This window comes from Alligator sinensis, unplaced genomic scaffold, assembly GCF_000455745.1.
Source record: "Alligator sinensis unplaced genomic scaffold, ASM45574v1 scaffold1931_1, whole genome shotgun sequence".
NCBI lineage: Eukaryota > Metazoa > Chordata > Crocodylia > Alligatoridae > Alligator > Alligator sinensis.
In genome coordinates this window covers 590,097-598,289 of record NW_005842866.1, presented here as the reverse complement: position 1 = coordinate 598,289, position 8,193 = coordinate 590,097, and positions in this window count along the sequence as shown.

Genomic DNA, 8,193 nt, shown 5'->3' with positions numbered 1-8,193 from the left:
CGCCGTCCCCTTCCGGCGGCGCGCGAAGGCCGACGGGAAATGGAGTCCCACTCGGCTGGTGCGCTATGGGAGCGGGGGGCGACTCCAACTCCCAGGAGCCCTTGCGCGGGGATGGGGATGGGGATGGGGGTGGAGCGGGGGATTCTCCTCAGGGCTGTGGAGGGGGCAGGGGTCCTTCTCCTCAGGGAGGGCCATGCGCCCCGCACCTCTCTCTCTTGTCCCATTCAAGGCCTCTCGCATGCTCCTAGTCGTGCCAATGGCGACGCCACAGTTGACATCAGCAACCCCGCAGTTGACATCATTGACCCTGCAGTTGACGTCATCGACCAGCAGTTGACATCAGCAACCCTGCAGTTAGCATCAGTGACCATGCAGTTGACATCAGCAACTTTGCAATTGACATCACTGACCCCGCAGTTGACATCAGCAACCGGCAGTTGGCATCAGCGACCAGCAGTCAACATCAGCAACCCCGCAGTTGACATCATCGACCAGCAGTCGACATCAGCAACCCCGCAGTTGACATCAACGACCAGCCGCCATTTATTTCGGCGTTATGGATACCTATTTGAAATCGCAATCAGGACTCATAGTAGAGATGATCTCTTTTATTAGAGCAACAAGATTTTTGCAAAAAAACAATTATTTCATTGCAAGCTTTTGGGCGCAAACACCGTTCATCGGGCATTGGAGAAAACAAAGATTGTAAAAGTTGTCCTGTTCGAAATCTCTGGGTTTATCTTGTAAAATGTTGGTGCAGGTAACAGTGCGTGGCACCTTGTGGCACCCTTAAAAGGATCTCGGTGCATCTCGGTGGCTGGGAATCGCTGCCCTACAACCTCTCTTGGATCCAAAGCACATAATAATGCACCTGCCGGAGTGGGGACAAGCAGCCGGTCCCACCTTCTGTTCAGCCGGGTCTCCAATCGTGCCTCAGTTAGGCACAAAATTGTAACCGGAGCCAACATTTCCCTCCCCTGGTTGAATTTGCTGGCCTGGTGGAGCTCACATGTCCTGCCCATGCCTGGCAAAGTCACTGCAGCGATCGCATCCCTGCAGCACATCCTCACTTAGGTTGCCATAGTGATAGGAGGCAATGCAGAGAGATGCGATCATTTCAGAATCTCTCCAGACAATTGATGCTGAAGGGGGAGGCAAGCAGGGTTGCTGCTTATGACCTGTGCGGGGCTAGAAAAGCCCATACTGGTAATGCAAGCCTGGGGACCCCTAGGGACCCATTGCACTCCAGAGAGATGGGAAACAGTGGAGAGATCACGTTTGTAGGCATGAAAAATTCATCTGTAAAGGGTGGGGAGTGAGGATGAGGGGAGCAGAGAGGGAAAAAGGAGAGGCAACAAAGGGATGCTGGGTGGAGGAAGAGATAAGAACAGCTGCACGGAAGAGATGTTGGAGACAACTGATACAAGAGGAGACAGACTGAAGTAAATAAGGGTTTAAACAATGTGGAGCAGGATAACAAAAGAGATCATTTAAAAGCTTAAGTTGTAGGAGGGAGCTTTCCTTCACATGAAAAATGTGGATCTCTATTCCGTTTCAAGGATTTCTGGTGCATTTTCCAAAGCCCTGTTTTCTGGAGGTGGCCAATAAATAATTCTCATTCAAGCCAAGGGGTATTATTTCATACCTATTATTTAGTGGCTGTTGAGCAAAGGCCTACGGCTTTAATCAGTTCAGTGTCATAAAAGTTCAATTTAGCCTGTAACAAAATTAAGCCAGCAGAAGGTAAAAAAAAAAGGCTGAACTCAGTCAAAACAAAAAGGTCTACTGATACCACCCAAGGACTGTGGTAAGAATATGTCTGGTAAACAAGAAGAGACCAGAAATAGATGGAGCAAACTTGGTGCACTGCCAATTAGTCCCAAATGATGAACAAACTAATTAGACACTGATGCCAGGAGAACAGCTAGCAAGGCACGAGCAAGCTTTATAGCTGTGGCTGCCACATGCCTCATCTCCTTGGATCCCAGGATCCAGCTTGATACTGTTGGATCTTTATCCCCCTGTTTCTGAAAACCCATGTCTAGTATGGGTATTATAGGCCACCCAAAAGAGAGGGATCCATACGTCTTTGCCAGTCCATCTGTGAGCTTGTGACTATAAGGCTCAGGACAAGTGTAGTGGCTTCTTAACCTGGCCGGGGAAATACCATGTACCTGTGTCCAAGAAGGCAGTATCCTGAAGGGCTACCTGGGAGAACTGCTCTTCTGGCATGGTTCAGTACCCGCCGAGGTGCAGAGGCTTTAAGCCCAGTTTATGGAAATGGGAATCTCCTCCCTTGCTTGCTCTTAGGGCCTTATGGCTAAGGGCCAGCAAAATTCGGGGGCATACAAAGTAGGATTCCTGCCGAAGGTTTTGAAACCATCTGAAGCCTCAGGTGCAGATGAAGGATGTTTGCCAGTAGTAGGGCCACTTATGGCTTTGGACTCTTAGATTTGGAATTAGTTTTGGTTAATTTGGCTGTGGATACAAATTAATTTAAAAAAAATAAAGCAGCTAAAAACAAGATGTTAAATAGTCCAGCAGTGGTACAAGGTTCCCAGGTCTCAGCGTGGCTAACAAAAGCATGCACTGGGCATGTCTCTAGCAGCTTTCAAGAAGAATCAGCAAGAAGAATCAAGAAGAAGAATCTGTGTGCTTGCTCACCCCTTCTGTGATGGCTGTTCTTAAAGTAAAAGCTTCACTTTATATTTCAGATCTTGCAGCTACCTTCCTTCACCTTCATTTTTCTGTTTCTTTATCTTTAATGTAGGGCTAATATGATTTTTAATGGCAATTATGTGTCATGGAACTAAGCAAACCAAGATCTTCATCCTTGAAATCATGAAGCTTATGTAACTATTTAATAATGTGCAACGACGGGGGCTTGTTAACACCCTTGACACTTTCTGTTCTATTGTTTCATCAAAATTGACATAACAGGTAGCCTGTTATGGGCCTAAAGATAAGGGTAGGGCCTAAAGATAAGAGTAAGGCCTAAAGATAAGGCAACACAAGAGAAGTCCCTCGAACCGTTCACATTGGCGCTACTGTGGGGTAAGAATAACCCCAATGAGGGAGCTTGTATTATGTGAGCTTTATGTTTCAGGGAGCAGACGCTCATGCTTTTGATGTATGTGCAGACTGGGGTGTCTGCAAGGGACACTGGAGGCCACTGGGGTGCAGCAGGGACACCCAGCTCAGAGCAATCCTGGGGCCCAGGACCCCAGGGTGTTGAGTCCAGATACATTCAGAGGGAAGATTGTGGCATGTCAGAGGACTGCATATCTGATAGCAAAGACTGGAGAGTGTAACTCCTGGCCCCGCAGCAGTGGTACTTAAGGGCCAAGTGGTCCAGAGCCCATGAGGGGCTAGAGCTGGAGCCTGAGAACAGAGGGTCCTGGTGCGGTGGATCCCAGGCAGCAGGACCCAGACAGATTAAAAGTGAGCCAAGCTGGGAAGGACCTGGGTCTAGGCAAGGACCTTCCCCAAAACCTGCATCTGCCTGCTGGGAGCAGCCTCCCTGTGAAATTATAACATCAAGTCGTGGCAGGAGAGATAACTGTTGAGGGTGAAGGACCCAGAGAGTATGGAAACAAGGGTGAGGAGGTCGGAGCCAGGCAGTGAGCCAGGCCAGCAACCTTGTCATGCCGGCACCAGACATTTTGGTTACACCATGGACATTCAGAGAAAGGTGATGAGAGCAATCAACAGCCAGAAAGAACTGTCCTCTTTGGAGAGCTTAAAATACTTGGGACTGTCGTTGAGAGGAGATGTCTAAGAGGGGACTCAACTGAAGTGTATTAAATACACTAAAGCTAAAGATAAGGAGCCTGCTACCAGCAAACCTAATCTGCAGAAAAACCCTTGGTTTTTATTCATGGTAATCTCCACCACCTTTCTTCCTTGATTTTTCCCTCATAGTTCCCTTGGTAACACAGCTGCCTGTTATAATGATCTGAAAAATGGAACATTCTTTATAAATAAAACTGTCCAGTTAAAAATATTGATTTATTTTTGTTTTATCCTACTTTTACCACTCATACTCTGCTGGGGCAGAGCTGTGCTGCTCCCCAGCGCAACTACAAGTGATGGATAGTGGAATGACCTTCAGGGAAGGTTAGCTATGAGATACACAGGGGTGACTCATGAGTAAGCTTTACCACTTACTGGATAGGGACAACACAGAGTCAAGTCCTTGCTTTTATTAGAAAGCATAAGTCTAGTTCCCACAGTGGTACCAGTCTCCCCAAACGAGGTGGAGGTGGCTGCCATCCTCCTTCCTGCTAGCTTTTCATCAGACCCTGTTCAGGCCAGGCTGTCTACTGCATCGTATAAAAGGTGTAGCAGAAATAGCACTGGTCTTTGTGCCTTGAAGAATTATAGTAGTGTAAGAGTAATGTTGTAGCTGTGATGGTCCAGAAAGTATGTGAAAAGCAATGATTTCTGAGGATGATCTCTCTTATTGGATGAACTGTGTAGTTGGGATAGAGTCAGACAAGCCTTCAAATGCAAATAAAGTCTTGCATTTGAAAGCTTGTCTAACTCTATCTTAACTACATAGTTGGTCCAATAAAAGAGATCACCCTAAGAAATCCTCACCTCTGGAAGAATTAGGTATATAATGCTGGTCACAGGGTTCAGTACTGACCATTGTGGGGATAGTACTTGACAAATAGGACAAGTGGCCACAAATGACACGGATCTGCTATTTTCTCCGTCTATTGAGCTCTGGCAACAGAAATACCCCTTGCCCTTTTTCATCAGTCCCTCTTTCTGTGTAGTCTGTGGAGGCTCAGGGACACTACCAGATATAATTGTCACATGTCTGAACCAGTATTGCTAACTGTTATGATTTAATTGAGTGCATCCAGATAATTGTTGTTTGTTAGGAATGAAAGGTGGAGGGGTAGCTATATGAGGATCAAGAGCTGGCTTTAGGGGTGGGAGATGTGGGCAACCACCCAAGGCTCCATGATCAGGGGGGTGCCATACACACACACACACACACATACACACACATATACACACACACACACACACACACACAGCAGTGCTCTCCCCTTGCCCCAGCCCACCCTGTCTGATCCCTACCCCAGTTGCTGATCAGAAGGAGCTGGGCTGGGCAGGGTGGGCAGCTTTACCTCCCCGTGGGACTGCACCCCATGCCTGCTCGCCTGCAGCAGAGGGAGGTACTGGAGGTGGGGAGGGGGAGAGGTACCAAAATGCAAGTTTGCCCAGGACACCATTTTCCCTGAGGCCGGCATTGTGAATATCTCAGTTCTTATCTTTCATAAAAAGAAAAATGCTGGTTCTGATATTTCGGGGGAAAGCTAGAAAACATGAATGCAAGATGCAAATAAGAAACAAGCAAGCATCGATTATGTCTTAATCTCACAGGCTGCTTTTTTTTTGTTTTTTACTTAAACCCTAATTTTGGCACAGGAGACGCATGATTTTGAAGGACTGGGACTGGCAACACTTGTAAGCCTGTACAGCTGAATCCAGCCCTAAGGGGAACCATAACGGAGTAAGGGCAGTTATCCAAGGGGATAATTAGCCAGTGAGGCTGCATCAGTAGAGACAGCCCTAGACAGGAAAAGCAATAGTAGCTGGGCGACAAAGGGTTAGTTGACTCCCTTTGCTCCAAAGCCGACTATTTACCGTAGCACAGCTGCCTGCTCCCATTCCAGGAAAGAAGCCAAGGGACCAAGCCCCACGGGAATGTGGCTGAGCTCAGCTGGAATAAGTTACTCTGTCCCTAGGGACTATAAAAAGAGTGTGTGTGTGTGCACAGCTTTGCTCTCTGTAGGTCTGGATCACTCTGGGAACAGGCGTACCCCAGACAGAGTCTTTGCAAGCAAACCTGGCTTATGTGGGTGCTCAGCACCTCAACTATATCAGTGCAAGAGCATATTCCCATAAACTGGTGTGTGTGTATGTGTATGCACGCATGCATGTGTGTGCCTGCATATACTGCCGCTCGTTACTGGATGGATCCTGGACTACTCATCTGTAGTACTCCTACTACTAGCAGCTAAAGAGATGACGAGATTCCCCTTTAGCTTGTGAGAGTGGCAAGTGGCCGACGCCATTCCTGTCATTGCAATGACACTAGAAGTGGCCATACTTGTGCGTAGCATTGGGATGACTGTAAAGAGGCAGGCGACTATCATGTCTGTCAAGGGCTGGCTTGTTAAAAGATGCAGTGAAAACAATACATTTGAAAAATGAATGACCAGAGGCACCTTAAAATGGGCCACTATGGCATTCAGAAATTGCAAGAGCGACATCCAGAGATACAGTGTTTATATCTTCCTCCCTGCAGTCCACAGGGATTCGACCCATTCCAGGGTCCCCTACCATGTCAGTATGGCACTCTTGAAAATCCTGAATGCCCAAAGTTTCATTTTTAATGCTGGAATTTGATGGTAGCATTTCAAAAGACTCAGCAGTAAAGTCAGAGGGGTCAAAAAATAGAAATCAGTGGCATGGCTGCATGCAAATATCAATTAGTTTAATCCTGCAAAGGAGCATTAGGACCCAAACCCTCATCTGGTGTGAGCTCTATTGATTTTAACGGAGCTATTCTCATTTAGATGCACTGAGGATCTAGTCTCTATTCGGTGCTCTTTTGTTGTTGTCGCTGTCTTCATTACAATCCCGCAGCATCTAGGTTTTTCCAGATTGCCTCTAAGTGCTCGGCAGTCCTGAACTCCCAGAACGCTCCTGCTTTCTCTGCTGCCCACTTTCTGATTTCTCAGCGATAAGAATGAGGAAGGCTGAGTACAGCATGTCTCTGGAGACTGCTGCTGGCTCTCCCAGCATGTACTGCACATATCCCGGTGCTTGTTCTGCAGCCCCGCTTTTGTTTAACCATCATTTATTTATCCTGTCTGCCCCATACACAATCTGCACCTCTCAGGTTACACGGTAGTGATACCATGGCAGCGCTATTCTTTCCTTTGTTTCTTAATGCATTTCCAGAAAGCCAGTGCAACCCTAAACCCAGATGGTAACAGCATCCCAGCTCCACGACTAGCGCCCTAAAGGGAGGAAGGCAGATGTCACTTGGTTTCTGAATGAAGTCTCGAATCTGATCTGGGGTCAGAGCAGCAATGCATAGTAGAGGCCTGGAGACCGCAGCATACCCTGACCAACATTATCGTAAACGGGACTAGGAAATGGCTTTAGCCCTCCGCAGCCTAATTCTGATTGGCTGGAAATGATGTCAGCCCAGAAAATGTCAGATCCTGCATTCCCCTCAACCCTAGATAATGATTAACATCCTTTGACTTCACCGAAAGCAGGATCAGGCCCTAAACACCGAGCTCTAATAGTGTCGATGATGTGCTCTTTGGACCTGCTAATTAAAATTGCGATGCCAGGCTGAAAGAAAGATTGGGATAATGTCCCTGTCTCCGATGTAATCACACCCCCTTTCTAGATACTACTTAAATGTCCCTGCCACAGATGGTGGATGCTGGGAGCAACAGGATTTCTGAAGGGATGACTTTTTGCCTTGTTTGTTGAGTGATTTGGCACAGAAGGGACCCAGTGGACCAAATTCTGCCAACCCTGCTAAGGCAGGCATAGCTCTGAGTCAGTAGGCTAAGTGAATTTGGGATTTGCAGTCTGTCTCCCTGTCCCCTAAGCCTGTGCTCTGACCATTATACTGAATGACATTTGATAGGCTGCTGTTATTATAAATTCTTAATCTGGGGTTTAATCAGCGGCTGCCCATGTGGACTACAGGTATTGACAGGGAGCTGAGCAGTGCAGTGCGCTCGTGTGCTAAGCTGTCACCTCTGGAGACCTGGGCGAGGGCTTGGCGTAGGACACCAGTGAAACTCACTGGTCCCAGCAATCCAGCTCCCAAAGGCCTTTTATCCACGTGATTCAGACTGTACTGAAGAGGCCAAGCACAGGAACAGCCAGGGGTAATATAGATTGTGCTTGAGGCATCCTGGCAGGAGTTCAGGCCTGGGATAACAACCACCGGTGTGATGAAGTGGAAAGGTAGCACAATACAGTTTTCCCCCCAGCTCTGTCTATTTTTTCTCCCTCTCTTGGCTGCATGCTTTTCATCGTGCTGCCCCTGGGCAAGGAATGATCTCCTTGTTCCCACCTGTCCTGCCAGCCAGCCTCTTTCTTTCTTTTTTTCTGTCCTTAAAACCCAGCTCTCAAGAAAACTCT